The sequence below is a fragment of the Agelaius phoeniceus genome, chromosome 7, assembly GCF_051311805.1.
Source record: "Agelaius phoeniceus isolate bAgePho1 chromosome 7, bAgePho1.hap1, whole genome shotgun sequence".
NCBI lineage: Eukaryota > Metazoa > Chordata > Aves > Passeriformes > Icteridae > Agelaius > Agelaius phoeniceus.
In genome coordinates, this window is record NC_135271.1 from 18724094 (window position 1) to 18747249 (window position 23156).

General features: G+C 38.7%; 2 long non-coding RNA genes across 6 annotated transcripts in view; one reads left to right on the top strand and one right to left on the bottom strand.

Annotated features, from left to right (window-relative positions):
- Positions 1-23156, top strand: part of LOC143694489 (uncharacterized) — a 69320-nt gene that overhangs the window by 36540 nt on the left and 9624 nt on the right. The window contains exon 4 of one of the 5 annotated variants that reach the window (XR_013182991.1): positions 21210-21313. The exons of 3 other annotated variants lie outside the window; for them this stretch is intronic. This is a non-coding gene — a long non-coding RNA (uncharacterized LOC143694489). Of the gene's footprint in view, positions 1-21209; positions 22676-23156 lie in introns of those variants that run through there. One more of the 5 variants, XR_013182988.1, reaches the window with a different exon arrangement.
- On the bottom strand, positions 912-22844 carry LOC143694490 (uncharacterized). Its single transcript, XR_013182992.1, has 3 exons — positions 22789-22844; positions 20635-20732; positions 912-1256 (listed from the first exon to the last, which is right to left on the bottom strand). It is a non-coding gene; the product is annotated as an uncharacterized LOC143694490 (long non-coding RNA).

Here is a 23156-nt window from a genome sequence, read left to right on the forward strand (position 1 = left end):
AGGTTCTGGAAGCTCACATGCCCACAGCACTGCTGTGGGGTGTATGTGAAGTTAGGGGTATTGCCAGCTGTGGTGTGCTGGCAGCTGCTAGGATCATAGATAAAAATAATTAACATGATATAAAAATTATAATTTTATATAGAATTTATATGTATAAATTTATATATATTATTTCTATGTATAAATATAAATCTATAATTGATATTTATAAATTATATCCTATAAATATAATTTTAAATTATATCTCTGTCTGTCTTCTGTAGTTTCCTTCCAGAATATCTCTAAATATCTAAACCTTTTCAGTGCAAGAAAATGCACAAAACTATTGCAATTTAAAATATAGCCTTCAAAATATGGACTTGGATGGATTGGTGTCAGAGACATTACATTTGCTGAAAGAGAATTTATTTCAAGGTTAACATATCTATGAACAATTGTGTCCTACCGAGAGCTATAATATAAAATCCTGGAAGTCAGGCTGTCAAAACTAAAGTTATTTTGATGAGGATTTCCACAGGAAAGCTGAGATAATATAGCATATCAATAATTTACTTTAGACATTTTGATTTGTATTTATTAATAAATGCAGCTTGCATATGTAGCTTCCACAGTAATTAAATTGTAATGCTGAAGGAATGGAAAAGGTGATGGGCCTTTGGCTGAGAGCAAGGGGAACATGTCATGTAAGCTTAAAATATTGCTAGTCTTCCAGAAGCCATTAACTATAAACAATGTAGGCATTTTGATTGCATTTTAAGGAGGAAAAATACCCGACCTTGAAAAACAATATATAACTTTGTGGGGAAAGAAACAAAACTATACACTGGAAACTATTACAGCTCCACAGAGGAACTAATGTATGTGCTTCTCCAACATAATCTTTCCTACATCTTAGTTAAATATTCCTCGCCCTTCTGCAAGCCTGTCATTCTGTTTCTATTATTCTAATGTGCCCTATACTGTCTCACATTGCCTTTGTTTTAGTTCTGTGGTGTTGGGCTAAAAATCCACTTTGTTTGATACAGTGCTTGACAGATCCCATATATTTGTACTTGGGGTCTTCCTGCTTGGGAACAAACTTTGTCTTTGGAAAGACTTTGTGGTATCCAAACATCTGCATCTAAAAGCAGGGAAATGTGGAAGTCTCTTCCTTCTCCAGCTGTTTAATTGTAGAAAACTTTTGATCTTGTGGGATGAAAAGGGCCTCAGAGCTGAAGAGCTGACTCATTTCATTAACGGATCTGAAATCGCTGGCACTGCAGAAACAGGATACAGTTAATGGGATTAGTAAGGTTCTGCCACAAGTACATAAAAATACAGCTTTAAAATTATTCTGATAATCATAGAAATGCTTCATAAGTAACTTTGTAAGGCAATATTCAAACAGCCTTACAAAAAAGCTAAAGAGATTTATTATTTTATCTATATAGGTAAATGGGAATTTGGGGTCTAGAACAAAACCAGGTTGATTGCCACTGCAGAACAATTTTATTTCTTCTAACCATAACCTTATCCTTCTCCAATGGTACTTTTTAAATGAGTAATTTTGTATGAGTTGATTCTAGTGATATCCTGCCCACAAAAGCTCATTCTGGGGCTTACATTTAAACTCAGCTGTACTGAGATATGATAACCAGTAATCAACAGTGGTTTGTGATGTGGCTGGGATTTTTTTAGCTACCTACTTTGAAGATTCTATCAAAAACCTTAAGCATGCCTTAGTCCACCTTTTAAGAAAAGTAGGCAGAAGAATAAGCATCTTTCTAGGACTGCAAAGCAGATAGAGCAGATAAAACTCGATGTTATTTCTTCTCCAAACTCTAACTTCTTAATCATATTCTCCCAAGAATGTGCTTTGAAGGATGAATAGCCAAAATACATTTCTTGCATATACACCAAATGTATGTAAAATATAAGTGCAAGGAAATACTTCCACACATGGACACAGGCTTGGTCTTTCCATTCATGATGATGGCTTTTTAGTGAAGAAAAAAATCAAGATTAGTGTTGATCTCTTTGCCTTATGCAACAAAGCTTGTATATCACCATTTGAGGGCTGCTTGGAAGGCTGCAAGTCTGAATCAGTTGCACCATTAGGCTGCAGGAGAAAGACTCCAGCTCACACACATGTTCTTCTTTCTTTTTTTTTTTTTTTTTCCTTTTTGAAATGGAACATCAACAACAGTTCAGCGGAGCTCAAAATTAAAGCTCAGGAGCGATCGGTTGAATCTCAAAAAATTGCAGGGGGGAAATAGAGTGAGAAATTAGTTTCTTAATATTGACATGATACTGCAACCTTCATTATAAATAAGATTGTCAGCTGATATCACTTCAGTTTTACATATGGATTTCTTATGTCTGAGTGGATCATGAAAATTTCCTCACAGTCCAGCGAAATCCAAACAGGTCTGGATGAAATGGGTTAATATTCATTAAACAAAGCCTTCCTGAAGGAAAGTGAATGCTTGCACTGCTTCTACCTGTGATGCCTGAAAACCCTTCTACAGATAACTCTGTTGGTAATGAACTAAATTGGCTGTGTGTCCTCCATTTGAAGTTGCAATTGCCACTGTTTTTTATCATTTCTCTCCTTAAGCCAATGTAAAGATGTTGAGGACTTGTTGGACTATTAAGTGAATTATTTTATCTCTATGCACACATATATATATATGTTAATATATATATTTAAGTATACAGAGCATATGATGACTTTTTTTTAAAAAACACATTATTAGTTTTTGTCGTTTTACAGGGGAAAAAATAGGGCTGAAATTAAATGCAAAATTGGGATAGCAATATGAAAACTGCAGAGTAGCTAAGTCCCCTCACGTTCCAGACTACTGCCAAGACAGGCCATTCAGAAATATCCCCTGAAGGACAAATATTTTACAGCTATGACAAATGCCTAAATAGCTAGTAAGGTTTTTTTCTACTTTATCTGTCTTTCCTTCATTATGCAAAAAAAATGGGGCTATTCCTTCCCTGGGTGGATTAGCAACAAACTGGGATTCTGTGCAGGAATGATTTCTATTTCCTTGAGTACATTCAATATGAGATTATTTCCTTTCCCCACCCAATGCAGAGAAACAAGGGCAGGATATGAAAAGAGGGCAAAGTAATTTATTAAGCTTGCCATGAAAATTCTGTGCAATTCCCAATGGTGTGCTTGTGACAATTCTTGAAATAGATGTTTCTGATTCAGAGTGGTTTGTATGGGGATCAGACCTCTGTGGTTATAGGAGCTGGTTATGAACTGAGTTTAGATGTGAAGAAAATGTATTTTTCCTACCCCTTGGTGCTGGCATAGCAATATTGACCCTCTCCTCATTGAGAGTGAGTTATAGAAAAGCTTCTGAATTTTCTCCAAGATGTTCCAATGAGAACAACACATCTTTAAATTAAATTTTGACACTTTTCTATCCAACAGACCTCATGTAAATCTCAGTTGGGTGCAGGACTCTCCTGACTGGCAGTGCCCTGTCTCAGTGCTGCATCACTCACACAATCTCTGTCTTTTCAGGCTGTGTTCACTATCCCAAAGTACAGTTTTAGTGTGTGAAGTGTACCTTCTGTCTGTGCTCTGCGTTTTCTGTCTGTTGTTTGTGTCTCTTGAGCTGTCTGAACAATTGAGAATTGCAGAATAACAGACTGAGGCTGAAGGCACATCTTGTTCAACCCCCTAATTAAAGTTTTTGAAATGTTCCTTCACATGGAGTTGGCAATGCTTTTTTTTCTCTCTGCCCAGAACTCCCTTCAGTTTCTCTGTCTGTCTGGGTTGCATCAGGTGCAATATGGTAAATTTGGGTTTGATGGAAGTTGTCAATGGAAGGCATTTAATTAGCTGTGTTGTCCACAGAATAAAGTCTTTATTAATAGGGTGTAAAATCACAATAACATTCTTAGCTGTCATATTCATTTACAAGTTTATAACTAATTAGCTGTCAGTTCTCAGCCTTAGGCCCTGTCTTGCACACTCCCAGAACATTTTCCTTTTTCCAAAATACTGTTTCCAGTAGACCTCTTCTCTCAGGCATTCCCAATGTGCTAACTGGGGGGAGTTTACACCCTCATTTGGTTATTAGTTAACTAATTTACCTGTTCACTTGTTAGTTTGGATGTTTTTCCCACTTTTTCTAATACTTCACGAGTTTTATATCTGAAAGGTAAAGTTTGTCGCAGACATCTTTTATCAAAAATCCTTTCCTTAGGAGTTTTCCTCCTGAGAAGCTGAGAGGCTTCAGGAACAAAATGTAACCAATGATTATCTGCTGCTGTGGAATGCAACAGGTGCATCTGTGATTGGTCTCATGTTGGATGTTTGTAATTAATGGCCAATCACAGTCCAGGTTGCTCGGGCAGAGAGTCTGAGCCACAACCTTTGTTATCATTCTTTCTTATTCTCTTCTTAGCCAGCCTTCTGATGAAATCCTTTCTTCTATTCTTTTAGTGTAGTTTTAATATAGTATATATCATAATATAATAAATCAGCCTTCTGAAACATGGAGTCAGATCCTCGTCTCTTCCCTCATCCTGGGACCCCTGTGAACACCATCACAAAAGTTCTTCCACATTTTTTGAGCGAGACCTTTTCTACCTCTCATTGTGCAGCTCTGAGCTTTTACTTAGGATAGTTGCCACATTAAAAAAAAAAAACAAACCAACAAAACCGCCAAAACAAACAAAAAAAACCCCAAAAAAACCCCAAACATAAGAGCTCTTTACTCCTGGTATTTGCTGTGTCTTTCTTGGTTTTGTTGAAGGACATTTCCCATTGTTAAAATATAAGTGAGTGATGAACAATGAGTGATGTACCTGATGGTTTTTAACCTCCTAGAAGCTGGTTAGACATGAAGTGTTTTCTCAGGAAGGGGAGAGGAGGCCAGGCAGGGTGGGATATGTGGAGCTGGAGGTGGTTTTGTGACTTCAGCTTTGGTGACAAAGACAATGGATTTATTACTGGTAGTGGTTTCTCATTTTAGTATGATCTTTATATTTCCCTGACTGTATGAGGCACCTAGAGACAATATAGATTGCAATTATTTTTGTAGCAGAGTAACAGGCATGAGGAGATGCAAACAGATTTATTTCCCAAGTGTCTTGTCTTTGAATAATGCTTTTCCATCTGCATATCATTGATGCTTTTTCTGCCCAAAAAACCCTTATATTATTCCTCTATTTTCAAGTCCATAGGATCTTTATTGATTGTTTTTCTACTTAAGTATTTGCAGGTCTTTCCAGTTTATGAATTTCAGTACTGTGCAGTTTGCAGGCTCCAAGAGACCCATACTAAAGACAGCAGCCAGTTGTATAAAGCTACATTAGCCCTGCTGCTGTTACATTAATGAACTTTACTGGCATTAATGAACATTACTGGCATCCCTGCCCACAGCAGAGGGGCTGGAACTACAAGATCTTTAGTCACTTCCAACCCAAACCATTCTGTGGTTCTAGGATTTATTATACTAAAATAGTAAATGACTTTTCAGCCTGTCTTTATAATGTACTTCTAAACTAGAAGGTGATTGCAGACAACTTGGAATTTGAAAAAGACCTTTAAAAAAATTCAGGTAACTTTCCACATAAAATAATGACAAAAGTATTACCTCACAAAGCAGTAGAAGTTCTTCAGGAATTTGAATCTCTTTTATTTCTTCTGAAAATTCTGTGCCTGCTGGCAACAGAACTGGTAACCTTTTTCAGTGTGACTTCATCTTTTAGAAGAAATAACTTTAAAGTTCAGTTTTAAATAGCCAGGAATCTGAAGCCCAGCACTTGAAGATTGCATGGTACAATCCAGCATTGCAGGCACTGCAGCCTGTCCATCCCCTTGCTCTTTATCCCTGTGTTTTATCCTTAAGAAAAGCGGTCAGAGAAAATATTTCTTTTTTATTAAACAATAGAAATAAGGGATAACACTGCAATCAATTTACTGCAGCTGGTTTTGTACTGTGTAGCGTAACACTGCTGACTTCTGTGGATGCCTCTGAAAAGCCTTTCATATCCAAAGATTGACTCCAGGCAAAGGTGAAAACAAAAGCAGCAAAGCAAAAGGAAATGATGAGTCTATTTTCTGAGAGGAGAGGTGGGGGAAAAAAAAAAGATTTTCATTATTAAATTTAGCAGGCTAGGACAGGAAAGGACTATTTTCAGAAAAAAATGACTTTTCATCCTCCTGACTTTGCTTTACTCAGAACATTTTTATTTCTTCAGTAGTAGAAAGCAATGCCAAGGAATATTTTATCCATCAGGTTCATGATCCTGAAGGTGCAGCTTTCCAGTGGCCACTAGGTCTGAAATACAGCAAAATCAAGTGCCTAAAGACAGAGGTCAGCCTGGGCTTTGCCATCATCCTTGCTCATTTCTTGGTGTGTAATAAACATTTGTTCTGTGGTCAAAATGTGCCAGTGAAGGGAATATTGCACCTGATCCCAGAAATGCTGGCACTTGGCACTGGGATTCAGCCCCCTGAAAGGGAGGGAAAGTGTCAGGGAACAGGAAACCTCTGCTGGCCTCTCCTCGAGAAAATTAAGTCTCAGAAGTGATGCTGTGCATCTCTAACTACAGCCAGGACTCTTTGGTTTGTTTCTGGTTTTGTTTGCTTTGATTTATAGCGATGGTTTTGGAAATTTGGGGTTTTCTTAAAGTTTTTTTTAGCAGATCAATCCTGATATAATTATTGGTCACCCATTAAATATTCATTGTCTACTGCTTTTGTTTTAGAGGATTTCTGCTGTATCAAAGATCTCTTTCTTCGAGATTGTGTCTTAAAGATAACTTTCAGTCTCTAAAATGAAGGGCTTAAAAAGGATACGTGGGGTAATCAATGCTACTTTGGTTGCTAGAAGTAATAGCTTATATTCTGAGAGAGATTTCCACATTAATATTGGATGCCTGTAAGAGGATGTGGCATTACAAAGCACAAAATTAAAATATCTATTTTATGCTGTCATTCATCTTAAATCTTCCCAGATGAAGCACGTTGTATTTTAAAAGAAATTAACAAGTTACACATTTATTCCACCTGAAACATCTGTATGTTATTATTTCTTCTCTAGCTGTTGTCTGAGGTTCCAGCTGAAATGAAGGCTTTCATAGATACTGAATTTTCACATAATAAGACACAGCACATGCCCAGTAAAATTTACAATAGGCTTCAGAGAATATGCACAAAAGGTCAGAGAAAGGAAGTGCTGTTATCTCAGTTTAATGAATAGAGAGCTAAAGCACAAAGAACACAAATAATTTCCTCACAACCACTCAGCAAGCCTACAGCAGGAATGAGAATGACACCTGCATCTTAAGAGAATCTGATGGCTTGATTAGCAAAAAACAAAAAAAGAAAAAAGAAAAAAAATTAAATTTCCTCTTTTTTATTAACTGGAATTGTTTATTGGAGTAGTTTGTAATTCTTACATGAAAGAAGGTATAGAAATAATAATAATGGTCATAACTTTAAAAGCATGCTGGCTTGGCTGAGGGATAACACTGGGAGGAACTCTACTGGGCTGGATTTTTGCATTTAATCTCCAGGTATTTCTTTTAAAGGACAATTCTGATAGCTACTACCAGATGCTGTTGGTAGTCTGACTTTTGTAATTGTGCTGATCTCTCTGTACCGTGTTTTGTTAAAAAGTAATATATGTTCCCTTTCTATGAAAACTGGATTTTAAAGAGAGTCACTGCGTCTCTGCTTCTGCCACATGACTTGAACAGTAGAAAACTTAATGTTGGATATGGTTTTTTGTGGTATTTAATGTTGGATACAATTTTTTGTAGTAGTTAGTGTGGGATTTGGTTTTTCTTTGTGATCAGAAGGCTTCCAGCACATGGATGGTCAGCATGGTCACCCCACATCTGAACTGCTCATCTTCATGTGCAGGCATGAGGTGGGCAGCAGAGATTGTCTTAGGTGTCCTTAATTCCAGCAGAGCATCAATTTATAAAAAATCTTAAAAGGTAAAGTTCTTCAGGTGTTGCTTTATGTTTTCTCTGTGATATTGCTTCTTCCCTGAAATTACCATTTTTCTTCTCTCTTAAATGCTCCAGGGAGCTGTTTAACAGGTTGACTCCTATCCACAAACAAGCACATTCTATTTCAGCACAAACACTTCATTCTCTTTTCAGCACAATAGGCATGGCAGGAAAAAAAAAAAAAAAAAAAGCAGATTTTATGGTGGAGCAACCCTCATGTCAGACACCTTACTCTGTGTTTTCCAAGTGCATTGCATGTGAAGTCCAAGGTGATGACAGATACTCCTGGTGGAAAAATTGGCTTTGAGTTTCTTTTTTGTTACCAGAGACAATTCCAGTGACAAGAAATGAGCAGATGTTAAGGTGTCTGCCCGGTGTGTGACATTTGGGAGCTGCAGAAAGGATGTGGCTGTGAGCCGGGGGGAAAGCTGAGTGCTGAAAAAGAAATACCTGCTGGTGGCAGCCAGTGCCTTTCCTCAAAGAGGGGAGCTCAGGAAACCTATTTTTCACTGCCAACAAAATCATTCTCCAGTGATTTTCTGTAGTAACACTTTCCCAAGTCAAGCTAGCTCAGTGTGAAGCTCCCCCTTCTGAAAAATGGAAAGGGTGTCAAGAAGTTTGGAGATATTGATCCATGATGGATGGTAGAAAAGGGTTTAGTGAAGTACTTAGGTACTTAAAATACACAAAACATTGCTGGAAATAAAGGCAGCATTTGATAAAAGCAGGGGTGGCCTTTTTATTCCTTGCTGAGTAGAGCAAACAAATCTGTTGGATTTTCTGTGGATTTTCTCACTGGCTTTTGAACAGTATCCACAGATAAGGGATGAAGTCCATGACAGTGATTGAACATATCTAACCCCTCAGGATTTCAAAACATCAAATAAATGATGCAAATCATGGATTTGATGTAATAATTTGAGTTATTAATACAATAATCTTGTTTTATACATGATGCAGATGTGAAATGGTGGAGAAGCTCAGATTACTGGGATAACACTCCCTGTGCTGGTGCATGGTTACTGTTCTGGAGATCACCTAGGACATGCAAGGAATTCCTTCTCTGAGGTGGTAAAAAATACCCTTGATCTCTGCACTTACAGCAGGATTTTCTTTTTTAAACATAAGACAGCATCAAAACTATTGCTATGAGAATCTATTTACATTCATGGGATAAAAATACAATCTTCTTTTAATATTCCCTTTTTCACCCCCATAGGTGTCATGCCATAATCTGCTTAGCCTTTGTTTTCCCTCTAATCTGGTGTGGAAATAAATCCTTTTCTCAGAGATATCCCTAGTGCTAGGTAACTTAGGCAATGCCTTTTTTTTTGCTTTTAAATCTGTTAAAGTGCTCACCTGAGGTAAAATTCAAAGATATCACCCCGTTTAAAAGACATTAAAATAAAATGGATTTCTCTTCATTTCTAAGTGTTGTACTTGATACATAATTATTTTTCCCCTAAAAAGTATATTTTCTCATTTCCTATTAGAAGCAAGAAATTAATTTAGCAGTGTGAATAGAGAGTTTGGAGAATAAAAGGGACCCAAGTCACTAAGGATCATTTCCTAACTCAGTTGTAGAATAATCATTCTGGAAATGGTGTCTGGAAACAAATCTGCTTATACTTTCACCAATATTCTCCCTTCTCCTACAAGGAGTAATGGCTTTAAAATGAGAAAGGACAGGTTCACATTAGATATGAGGAAGAAATTCTTTATTCAGAGGGTGGTGGGGCACTGGCACAGGTTGCCCAGAGAATTTGTGAGTTCTTGCAAGTGTTCAAGGCCACCCTGAATAGAAATTTGAGTAACCTGGTCTAGTGGAAGGTCTCCCTGCCCATGGCAGGAGATTGGAATTGGATGAGCTTTAAGGTCCCTTCCAATCAAAGTATTCTATGATTCTGTGTGATTCCTCTGATTTTTCTTTTTCTCTTCTCCTGCTACTTAAATAGATTTATTTTTAGGTGCCTGAGTGTGGAGGGGTGGGGAGCAATAGAGTTGTTCTCTACCCACTCTGCTAGTTTGTTTTTCTGGCTTTTTCCAACCTGTACACATGTTAAGGCCTTACAAGAGCAGATGGAGCTCCTGCTAAGACATTTCCTCATTGCCATGCTGGTTTTTAATCAGAACTTCTGGGCTCTCTGGCTACAGCCATCCTTATGGAATTTAACAGAATGGTTTCAAAGAGGAGAGCTGCTTTGAAGGAAGGTCTTTAAGCTATAACTGGTTCCATTCAAAGCCTCTGCTGTGTTATTCCATACTCTTTCTAGATGATGGGTAATTATTTGTAAAAGCATTTATTATCTAAGCTATCCATGCAGTATTTTCTGTAAAATTCACTTTGTTTTCACTCTTAGCATTTGTTTCTCATTTCTGTTCTTGCTACTGGGCCAGGTGAACTAGTGGTTAAGAATGAGTTTAAAATTTCTCTCAGTGTATTCAGCCAAAAGTAGCTTTCTGTATTATGAGGGGAAAACTCCATTAAAAAAATAAAAAATAAAAAAATATAAAGCTGCATTATAAAATGGGACCAGACTTTAAAACCACATAAAGTACTCAAAGGGAATTAGTTCAATCTTTTAGTTGAATCCAGCTTACAGGTGCATTCCTTTGCTTTGACTTTTTCTTTCAGTGAGCAGACTCCTGGGGAGCTGACCTTCCTTCAGGTAAGTCACACATTATAGAAATTTAAAATATTAACCAAGAGAAAATAGACAAATGTACACGGACTGATGTGCCCTGAAAAGGGATCATGCAGAATTCCTCACTGAAAAGGATCTGGTCTTCATGGTTTAATTAACAGTGTTGCACAGACAAATTGAGGGCAAGAGAATGATGTGGCAAGTGAGAATTTCTCGTGCTCAGTTGTTGCACACGATGTTGCTCCTCAGCAGTGGAAGGTGGTAATGGACAGGCTGCTGGCTCAGACATTAATCTTCTCAGCTACATCCATAAATGAAATGTCATGCCTAACAACTCCTCTTTTATTGGTATTTCATCTTAGCTTTCCCTGATTAAAATTAATGTCTGTGCATGTACGTATGAAAATGGGGATTAAAAGATCTACATATTCAGATGGTCAGAGATGGCTCACACACACACAGAGCCCAGTTTCAAAGAACAGAGAGGGAAAAAAAAAACAGCTGCAAAAAGTCAGAGCACCTGTTCTTAACAAACATGACAACCTGCCAAAATTTCATCTTGAGATGTGCTTAAGAGTGTGACAGAGATAACCTGAAATTACTGTGCACTGGGATAGCAAATTAAAATCCAGAAGTCAGCGAGGCCACAGGATATTGGATTTAAGACCATGAAGAGGTTGTCAGTGTTTTTGACATTTCATTGCTGGAAACATATCAGTGTACTCAACATGTGGATATATTTGAATGCTAAAGCTGGGTGAAAGGCTAAGTCAAATCCACAGGAAAATTTGGCACCACAAGCAGCTGAGCATCCTCAGTTCCAGTCAGTCATGGGGGCTGTGGTTATATCCAAGTATATATGGAAGAAATATGGCAAATATTATTCCAGTGAAACAAAAGTGAGATGTTTTATTGAAGTTACAGACTGGCTTTGGGTCCAGCTTGGTGTGACTGCTCTGCTGGTGTAGTATTGATGGGAAGTAAAATGGAAGTTCCTCCCCAAGCTTTGCCATGTGCAGGGGTGGTGGATGTTATCACTGGGGCTAGAGAAGAGACACAAGTTTTACCCTGAGTTTTCCAAGTGTTGTGGGTTTGTTCCAGGTCTGTTCAGAAAACACACATTGATGTTATTTCTCTGAGCACAACTTAAATCCCTACGTTCTAAATCCCCTCCATTTTAGCTTGGCAATTAAGTCTGTTGAATTTTACTTGTCTCACCCTGCTGACTAATCAAGCTGAGCATTTTGTATGTTCTCATACTTTGATCAGCTTTGACTAAATCAGAGGCTTTTTAGAAGAATGCTTCAATAAGCTGTGACAGGAAGAGAAAATTTTAATGAACTTCACGTGTACAATTTTAGGGGTGTTTTGTGAATAACACTGTGAGACATGACTGACATGCTGAAGCATTTTGTCCTTTGCCTCATGGACTTTATTCAATTTTTTTGCCTTAAAAAGGGTGCTTTTCCTCATGAAACATAATCTCCCATCACTTCTGACCACAGATCCAACCTGTGCTCTCTGACAGTAAATACACAGCCTCATCAAATCCCTCATCTTCCCACGTTTCAGCAATAATTCTGAGGGAATCTGAATAAATTACCTGGCAAATGGTACAGCTGCTCTCAAACAGCAGAACTAATGAATTGTCACGACTGGAGAGAGGGAGAGGTGCCTTGCATCTGTAATCCCAGACAGCTGACAGGATGGTGCCTGCATCAGGTTTAGTCACCACTGCTAATTACAGGCTGAGCAATTACAGCCACTCTGAGGTTAATGGCTGGTAAACACCTGGAGATAACTTACAGCAAGAGAGGCTTTGCCCTGCAGCTTAAAAAGGGGCTGGAGGGACACTTGGTGCTGCTGTGCTGACCCTCCAGCACTGACTGTCCAACCCCAAGCCTTTTAATATCCAGCCATTCTGGTTGCAAAGGCATTCTAGGGACCTTTCCCCATTAATTTTATATAGTTTTAAGCAGATATATATATATATTTTTAAATACTTTAAAGGCAAGGGTCCTCAGCTGGAAGAAAGAATTCAGTTATTATTCTCCTCTGTCTATTCTTCTCCTCAGCTAAATCTGTAATGTTGTAATGAAAAATGTCAGTGGTGTGATGCTTATACCAACAATAAAACTATTTGCTCTCTGTTTTTTATCTGAGGATACTAAATCTGACATGCCAGTTATATCTCCAGAGTGGGTTTGAGTGAGTAGTGAATACCAGCTCAGTCAGCAGAGTTTTAAATCAATCCTAGTGCTTTGTAAAAGCAGCAGGACCTTGTCAGCTTAGAAAATGTTAATGGACTATCTGGCAAGCATGACTTGAATTGCAATTTCAAACTTATGTTTTACTATACTCATCACTTTTGGGTTTTATTATTTCCTCTCAACAGTAACTCTCATAAATTTTCTGGTAAACCAGACCAAGTGGTTCATGCACAGATAGAGAAACTAAGGTGATAAGTGAGAAAGGTAGGTAAAGGACACTAAAATACAGTAAATTTGAGTGGACTTTGAATTTGTAATACTGTACAAGCTTTTTTGCTGCTTAATATTTATCAGCCTGAGAATTTTGCTTCCAGACCTGTTGCAGTATTCATCCTTTCTGCTATCTAACAGAGATGGCAAAATCAAAAATCAATGTGTGCCTTGATACTCTGCTACTGACATGCTCAGACTCGCTTTGATATCCCCACTTTGGAAATAAAAAATCCAACAACAGGGAAAAAAACCACCACATGGACATTTTCAAAGCCACAGAAAGCTCTTTTCACTGATAAGCTGAAGGAAGTCAAGTTGTTTAATTTATCAAGATGACAACTGAGAGGGGATCTGATTGCTGTTATGTGAATAGTTTATTGTTAGCTAAAAGGAGAGATGGTGAAAGGGCCTCTAATTTTTCAGGGAAGAGCATGACACATTCTGATTTATGGACAAATTCTAATGACATACCCTGCTGAAATCTATAATCTTTTAAAAGTGATGAAATGAGCAGAGCAGTTCAAAGAGACAAAAGGCAAGTTCAATGTTCCTCTATCTTATCATATCTAACTTCTGGAAACAATACAGGGGGATATTGAAAGTGAAAATATGTGCAATAGAGGGTTAAATTCTTTATTTGAATACTTTATTACTCTTTGGTATATTTACTAGGGATTCTTTACCTTTTAAAAAGTGAAAATGAACACATGAGCTTGTGGTTCTGGGATAGAAGTGGTTTTTTTAATTATCTGAAATGTGTACTAAGCGTGATATGTTGTCTAAGTAAAAAAAAAAAAAAATTAAAAACCCAAAGTTATTGCATTTGAATTTCTTTTTTCTTCTCGCTCTGTTCCAGTCAGTTCTGGTGGCATTTGAAGTGTCACACTATTTGTGTGTGAATGCAAAAGAATCTCAGTATTGGAGAACTGTCTAAAATTCATCCCAGATCTCTCAAATTTGGCTTCTGTGCAGAGAGATCTTCTGTGCAGACATCTTCAGGCACAGAGATAGTGTGAAAAACTACAGAATATCTTTTTATAGCTTCAAAATGAAAAATGTAAAGATAAAGCTTGGTAATTCATTCAAACTTTAAAAAGTCATGAATATGCTTACATTTAGGTCACTATTTACATGTATGGAAACCTCTTAGAGGGAAAGCCTTTTTATGCATTCTGTTTGAGGCAAAAGTAAATTGCTGATAACTGTTAAAATTGCATTAAAAAAACCCTTAAACCAGTTCATACTATGGCTACCCTGGTTCCCTTTTTAGAAGGAGCTTTCTTAGTTGTCTTGTGCAAATCATTTCACAGTAGATCCCCTTGGATTTTTTTGGAACCGAACTGTGTAGTATGATAGACAAATGCCCACAATTTTGCAATTTACTCTATGTGGTTTTAAAGTCTGGTCCCATTTTATAATGCAGTTTTATATTTTTTTATATTTGTTTTTTTTTATATTTTTTTTCGTTCAGAATTTTGTCTGAAATGATCTCTTGTAGCTGAACTAATTCACATGCACTTGGTTGAACAGAGAAATGGAGGATAACCATTCCTTGTGCTCAACAGTCCTAGCTGGAAGGGCCATTCACAAAATTACCCACCCAAAAATCTGAGCTTACATCTCCTAGGACAGAAGGGAGCTCGTGGTCATGGTCCCCAAGGAAGACCCAACTCTGCCCTGGGACAGGGGGCCAGGAGCCACCATGGCCTAAGAGCAACAAGTCACAGAGGCACTTTGTATTTGTATTTTCCAGGTTCAGAGTGGATCCTGGCACAGGATCAGGGCATCCTGCCTTCCCAGTGGCTGCTTCCACCACACTCACGTGCAGCCACACAAGCTGCAGAGGAATTTGGCACAAATAACCCCCTGCAGCACATGGAACAAAGCTCTGCTTGTCTGGTGTAGAAGGATTTATAAGTGCATGTTAAGCAAAAGCATTTTAACACATTTAAAAAAAAAACAACAAAATAACTCAAGGACATGTTGCATGTTCAGATAATAATGATAAAAGAAATGCTTGGATGGAACAAAATCTTGTAGTAATGCCTGTAAAACCCCCTGGCACTATGAGCTTTTGAAGTGTTTCACTCCAGTTTGCATTTATGCTAATGAGCACTTGAATATTTCAGTGGTTTTGTGTGTTTGCTTCAGCCTGACCCAATAGTATGCTTTTAAGATCTTATGCTTGGGATAAAATCATGCCTTTTGCCCACTCTTGGAGCAGATGCTCCTCATTCCTCACTTTGAGGAGTCCCTGGGACCAAGCCTGCTTGCAGTGTGGTGTTATTTTCTGCCACAGATGATGGGGCTGCTGCTGTTCCAGGCATCTCTCAAATGGTCAGTGGGATGATGAGACAAACACCTGTTTGTTTGCAGTCTCTATAATCTGTACCACGTTTGCAGATGGTGCCCTGCACAGTTCTGTGAGGTATGTGCTAAATAGCCATGAATGACTTGGAAGCAGTGCTGGAAAAAAATATTGACATTAAAACTTTCAGCAGTTCCACTCCCATCAGATTTTTAGACCTGGCTGAGCACAGAAAGGGGAGGATCTCAAGATTGCAAATGTTCTGGGGCTGCTAACGTGCCATTTTTCAGCTTTGAGAGAAGTCTTGTGTAATACAGAAATGAAGAGGTTTACCCAGCAGAAAATAAGTGTTGCCACTTTATTGTTTTTGGCAGGAGATGGTGGTTCATCATTTGGACACATCAGGTACTTTCCTTGTGACTATCATATAATTTAAAATGACAGTGCTTTAAATGGAGACAAAATGACAAAGCACTGATCTGTGGTGGAAGTCTAGCATGGAGAGAGAGCTGCAGCCAGGCAAAATTATTTTGAAAGGGAGTTGGAAGAGCACTTTGCTTTGGGTTTATGTATTTACTGGGCTTTGCCTGTGCTGATTCACTAGCAGGGACCCAGGAGCTGTGAACCTTGACATGAATGTCTCCAGTTTGTGGGGTATTGTGTCCATGGCTCTCTCTGCTCCAACATTTTGAGAACTTGTTTATACAACATTGTTCATCCCTGTGAAAACTGCTGAAATCAAACCTGGTGCGTTTGCTGTGGCTGCAGTGCTCATGGCCATCCACTTAGTAAAGAAAGACATTCATGCTTAAAACTCACTGGCTGGTTTGAGTTGTCACAGGTGCTTTGAGATTCTCATGCAGCAGAGAATTTGCATTTTGGCAATATATGTTCAGCTGAACTTCCCCAGCCTTAGAAATTCCTGGGAGTGCACAGTAGTTGTCCTGTGACAAACACTGTGAGCTGGTCAGTGTCAATAGGTGATGGCAGGAAAGTATCCATGTGTCTGGGAATTCACTGCTGCCTTCAGCGATCCATAATCCTACACACTTTTTCCATTTTTTTTCCTGAGGGACTTGAGTGCATCTTAGAGGATGAAAGTGAAGATAGATTTTGTGGCCCCCCCAAAAAAATTTTTTTTTGTAGAAAAATAGTGTATGTTATAAATATAGTGATTATATGAATTCTAGTAAAATTCTATCTAACTAGAACACATTCCATTCAGCAAGGACTGAAGTTAAATTGATGCCTTGTGCAGGCTGACCTAGAACAGAGGCTGGGCAGAGTTAAAGAATAAAGCAGGGATTTATTAAAAGGCCTCAATGGATGCACCTTGGGCAGCACAAGAGCCCAGCCAGGGCTGCACCCAAGATGAACCAAAATGGTCACAAAATGAACAACTGGTCACGGGGGTCTCTCACTTTTATAAGTTCTGGTCCATTTGCATATTGGAGTTCATTGTCCAATTACAGCTCCAGCCCATGCAGTCCCATCCTTCTTGTTTTTCTCTCTACAGTCCATGTTGTTTATGCTCTTGGGCCTGAGATTTGGATCATTTGTCCTTGGTCCCCAGCTGGAGAAGGAATTGTTTTGTCTCCCTGCTCACCATCCCCTAATATGAAGCTCAGAATTACACACTAAAGCAGCACAGAATCTGAAACATATAAAAGCTAAAACCTGAGGCATCAAAATGAGATTCTTGAAGTGTACAAACACGTTCCAGAGGAGTGTTAATAAATGATATTACTATCTTAGAAACTGGAGCTATTGCTAAAATGGAACACAGCTGTTTAAACTGAAATTAATAGACAGGCATCGTGTGCCACTTGATTTTTCTCAAGTCATTTTCACTACTGTTCCCAGGAGGGGCTGTGAATGTGGGATTGATTTACAGTGAGAATGAGGCCTGGGATTATCCTGCTCTTCATTTTACCAATGGGTTTCCTCTAAAAGAATTCCTGCCCTTCTTTCCCACACCATATCCCTGTTGGGCTGCCAGGGAAGCCCATGTGGGGAACTGGAGGAAGGTGTTCAAACAAATCCCCCAGCTTTAACACTCAGCCAAGGGAATTTTTTTTGTGCTGCCCCTGTTACTCATTGCAGAAATCACTAGTACTCATGTCCCTTTTCTCTGGTCATTTAGGAGATGGGAATTCTCTGGCTGACTGGATGGTCTGTGCTTGTGGTTTACAGGTTGGAACAATTCAGTGCCTATAACCAACTATAAAATGCCACAAATGGAACAATAGAACAATATCATGACTGGAGCTACCCAGTGTCCTTCAGATTAACAACTGGCTCTGTAAACACTGCTGTCCTGGTGGGAATTTTAAAAGGCAAAGCCAGCTCCTGTGGATGGTGGGAGCTTAGTCAGCAAATTACATAATGGTAAAGAAAAACCTTTTGTGCCTGGGAGTTGTTCTATGGCTGCTGCCATAGAACAGTTTGAACTTCTCTCATGTTTTTTGTGATTTACTTATATTTCTAAATAAAGATAAACTGCCAGCCCCCCAAAAGGGCTCATACATGCCCCTTTGGAACAAAGCATTAAATCCCCAAACCATCTGTGCTGCAGGAGACTCAGATTTGCCAAGTACTGCTTCAAAACTCAGGCTGGTGAGACTGGTCAGTGATGCACTTGAGAAATTTAAAATTTCTTGCTTCTACCTTGCAGCCTGTGGTTTTAATCTTCTGTGGAGCTGTGCTGAACAGAGCAGCTGGCCTGTAATTGGGGGAGATTGCTGCAGCCATTTATCTCTGTGGGTGTTACTCTGTTCTCAGCATTATTGCAGTTAAAATGGTTATCATTATCATCCATAGTGTCTTCCTAAGACAAAAATAAGCATGTGCCACTTACCTTTTCAGTGTTATTGAATCATTTTTGAATCATTTCAGTATAGAATGATTTACTTATTTTTCTCCTTGGTTTTTTTCCTGCTGATCCATGACCATAGGCCAGGAGCAGTTGTGCATTGTTATCACTCTTATGCTATTTAGCAGAGAGAAGAAGGACCTAAATAAGCTTAAAGGTTTCTGATGGCCATGACTGGAGTGTCGAAATCATTTAACAATCAAAAAAAAAAATTATTTTATAACTGTGTGTCCAAATTCTACATGTTATTCAGCTCTTGTTACACTGCCTGCTTTTCATGCCATGTTACTGTTTTCTTCTAACTCTGAATGGCCCTGGGCAGGGGCCCCTTTTGTTAAGTCAGTCATTTCCTAACTCACAAAATTGGGAAGCCATAGTGGGTGGTCAGAGTTCAGGTGAGTTTTGGCAGAAGGCTTGTACTAACAGATTAGGGCATGAAAAGTCTGATTTCAATTATTATCTTTAGAAAATATTTCTAGTGGGACCTTGTATGATCCAATTATCAGTCTGGGTGTGATCTGCATCCTGCCAAGTTAATAAGGGTGTTTCTTGTGACTTTGGTGAACTTTAGCATCCTCATCCACTAAGTGGGGCCATTGCTGTCTTGTTTCTCCTCTCTTTCTGTCTAACAAACTGGCAATGCCTAATGTACACTTAGGAAAAACAAAACACTTGTGGGTGTGGCAGCACACAAGTAATGCCATTAATGCAAGAAGAGAAACCTTCTGAAGGTCAAGTTACCACACATCCAAACTCCAGAAAGCATTTGTCATGCCATGGTAAATGAGCTGAAATCTGACCCATCTTGGAGAAGAAATCACCACAGAAAGAACACATTAGGATATCTCTTACCAAAATTCCCTGTGGAGCTGATTTCCTGGAAGCAGCCTTAGGTATGGTGTGGGTGATGGTGTTCTGGGAGGAGGTTTGTGTCTGAAAAGCAGCAGGGACCCCAGGAAGAGCAGGAAATGCAGCAGAGCTCACAGAGGGAGGGACTGCAGCTCCTCCTGGCAGCTCAGGGGAAAGCTGGACCCCTCTTCAGGTGTGCCCTTCTAAATGTCTGCACATGGACCTCATTCTGAAAGTTTTAATGCCACTACTTTACATTGCAATATACAAATAATAGCAGCTCCATGAAGACTTTAAAATAGGAAGGAAGAGAATGAGTAAGTCCTGATGTTGCTCCTATATTAGAGCACCTTGTACTGCCAACTCCATGTGAGTAAAAAATGAGAGCATTTGGCTGTTTCATAAAGCTAAACATACTTGGTAGTGCCATATCATAAAACCCTTGTCTCTTGGGTAGCTGGGTGTGGTAGTTGTGAAAGTGTCTGATTTATACAGGAATCCTCTGGGTTCATAACTTGTAATTGCTTTTATTACTTATAACTCAAGGCAGGTGTGCATAGAAAGGAATCAGTAATTTCTCCTCTAGCCACCTGATTTCATGTAACCCAGCCAAGGTCCTCTGCACACAGAAAGAAAGCAAAGCCCCAGGATGAAAACTCTGCCTGAGATTACCTGGAATTAAATGGTGAACACAAAAAGGGGATTAATAAGAAAATAGCTGAGGGCTGGCACAGGTCTTCTCCCCTGGAGAGAATCTAAGACACAGCCTTATACCCTGGTGGGTCTGCTCTGTGCCTCTTTAGCCATTTCTGTTTTAATGGTCGGTGCTAATGTGGGCTGGAACAAATGTAATGGATGTAGGGGGTAGGGAAAAAAAGCCCTTCTGCTCTAATGTTCAGTTTAAAGTGATTTTCAGAAAAAAAGGAAACGGAATATATCGTGCACAATACAGTTCTAGCTGAGGAAAGGAGCTGGCTTGGAAGAGGAGGTGGCTGAGACTGAAAGCAAACACAGCTCAAGAGAAATGTGAAGTGCTGTCTCATAAACTGTGTATTTCTCCTGCTCTGTCACTTTATTCATAATATTCTGTCTTTAAGGTAAATTAACATACAACATGGATATTTCTTTTCCATTTTTCTTTTGCCATGTGTGTACTTTATTCAAACCATTTCTTTTCAACAGTGCTTTGTCTTTCTTTCCATGGCAACAAAGAGCCAAGGCTCCTTTGCAAAAGCAGTGCAGCCCCTCACACAGCACCCTCTCTTGTGCTAAGGTGGGGCCAAACCCACACCTGGAGTTAGGACTGCTGACATCACTGACCAATAATGATGATAATGAGGCAGTTCCTAGCAAGGCATTATTAATATGATGGTGTCACCCACAGCAAGTGATGCTCTAAGTTTTATTACGCTAAGGCAGCCTTAAAATTTTCAAATCATTTACAGCTTTATCACACTTTTTCAGGAGCTGTTATTGCTCAGCCATTCCTCCTTTTCATCCTCTTACCTTCTCAGATGAGAAAAGATCTTTGATGCTTCCATTTTCTCGCTCCATGAATGGATCAGAGAGCCCAAAATGCACAAGGCTTTGAAACGGGAGGAGCCCTGGAAGAGGGAGATTACAGTCAGATAGAGCACACTGCTCTGGTTCTGTAGTTGATATTTGTGAGCATAAAAGCATTAGGGAAAAGTAACAATGACATTTTTAGATAAAATAATAAAAGTAATAATAAAAAAAGTTAGTTTTGTACTAAATACCACTGTAGTATTATGTCTTGCAGTGAATTTCTAACTATTGTGATAATCAGTTTTCTTTCCTGTAAAAGGATCCATAGTCTAAGGAGACTCTTGAGTGGCAGCCTAGATATGAGAAATGTTATTTGAATTAGGCATTCTTATCCATGTTTATAGTACTTTCCAGAGGCTCTCTCTCACTTTTAGGCCTTCTTCACAAAAGCACATGCAATAAAAATGTTACTACTGCCAGCTTGTATGCCTGAAAGGTCAATTCTTCTTTTTGTTCTAACTTTATCAGTTTCTTTAATAAAAGATATTAACTCTCTTCACAAACCTGTCTCACAGAGAGAAGAAAAATATCCCCAGCTCCAAAGAAAATATCACTTCTATTTAATGATTAAAACAAATCAGTGTGAGAGAGGACATAAGGCAGCTACCAGAAAATTCTGGTGAGTAGCAGGCTATAAAAGCTTCAGTTTTCTGGCCAACCTGAATATTTTTGGTTTTGCTTTCTCAGTAAAACTGAGCACAAAAGAGCAAGAAATATTTCAAGGCCATGGTTCATACATCAAGAAAAGAATCTTTTCTGGGAGGGGACACCAACACCAAACTCACATCTCTCACTGCTGGAAGGGACTTGGAGAGCAAAGTCACCTTTGCTGAGGAGACTTTGGGAAGGTACCACTGGATTTACCAGGGGAAACTGATGGGAGGCCACTGCCTAAGGCCTCAAAATGAATGCACATCAAAATCAAAGGAGATTATTACCAATGAGATCATTCTAATACTAACAATTTAACATGATTAATAACAAACAACAGTAATTGTATTTACATAAAATATAACCATTTTGGTATTGAAATAGTATTTTTTCTATGAAATATGGAAGTAGTTATTACTAATTAATAGCAACAAACAAAAACCCATTGCAATTCCATAAAATGTAATGGTAAATAATAATAACAAATTCAATTACATTCTCATACAATGTAACAACTATGATAGTACAACAATAATTAAGACTGTATAGTAGTAACAAACAAAAATTATTGCATTTCTATTAAATGTAGCAGTAATTAATGCTAATTAATAGGAACACACAGAGACCATTACATTTCCATAAAATCTGATGGTGATTAATAGTAACAGTCATTACATTTCTAGAGATATAATTGTACAATGTTTGATCATTACATTTGTAAATAATATATAATATTAATAAAAGCAACGCTAATAAGATGTTAGCCTAGTGCAGGTAACCAGACCTGTGGTGTTTATACCATGTAGAACACAATTTTGTGTTGTGAATTTCCCAGTTCCAATTTTGAGCCAGTGCATTTTTGTTCCAGGTTCAAGGAAGAGCCAAGCCTGTGCAGGATTCATCAGCACAGTGTGCTCTGCATGGTCACTGCTTGATTATTCAAAGGTGTTTGAGGAAAATAAGTCTAAAGTTCAGCTTTGGGGGCTGATCATTCTTTCTGCACCATTAAAGCACATCATCTCATTTCTAAGTGGTGCTGATTACAACAATTCATGGGCAAGCACAGTCATTTTCTGAATGGAAGGGTGAGAGAAGTGTGACCCTGTCACAAAGCAAAGCCCACGCTGCAGTGAGTGCTGCTAACTAAAGGCTTGGGGGGAGCCTGGTTCCATGTGTGATTAAATGCATCTCATTGGTATAATGCCTTCGCATTTAAACAGCTTAATTTTTAAATCACCAGATAATTGTGTAATTGTGGTATTTCTGTTGCCTGTGATGAATCAGGGTCTCCTGTCTAATGGTTCTGTGGAAATAAAATTGCCTGAAAGCAGCCCCGGCTCTGTACTGTGATGTCAGTGTGGGGCAGGTAAATGATGTTTGACTTGGCAAATGCCCCTACAGCCACCAGGGCCACTTCACTCCTCATTCCAGGAAGGACATTACCATGACATGCCTGATGTGGTTCCACAGGCCAGCCAGCTGCTTCTGATTTTTCCTTGTAGCAGCTGTTTTGCAGGGTTTTGCAGCTGGGAAGCTGCACCATAGTTGTCAAAGGAATGTCAATCCATTACAGACAGACCTGTTGGACTCTCAACAACAACAAAAAAAAATATACCCAAGGCATTTTGAATAAGCAGGCGAGTCTCAGTGTTCTTTTACGTCTTCCCATTTCACTAAAACACAAGCCATTTGCTAAATACGTATAATTTGAGTTGGATTGGTATAAATGCCTGTCAAACGTAGGGATAACACCAAGGATGATAAGGAAAAAAAGAGCTAGATGTTACCAATTAAATACCAGCAGCAGATTT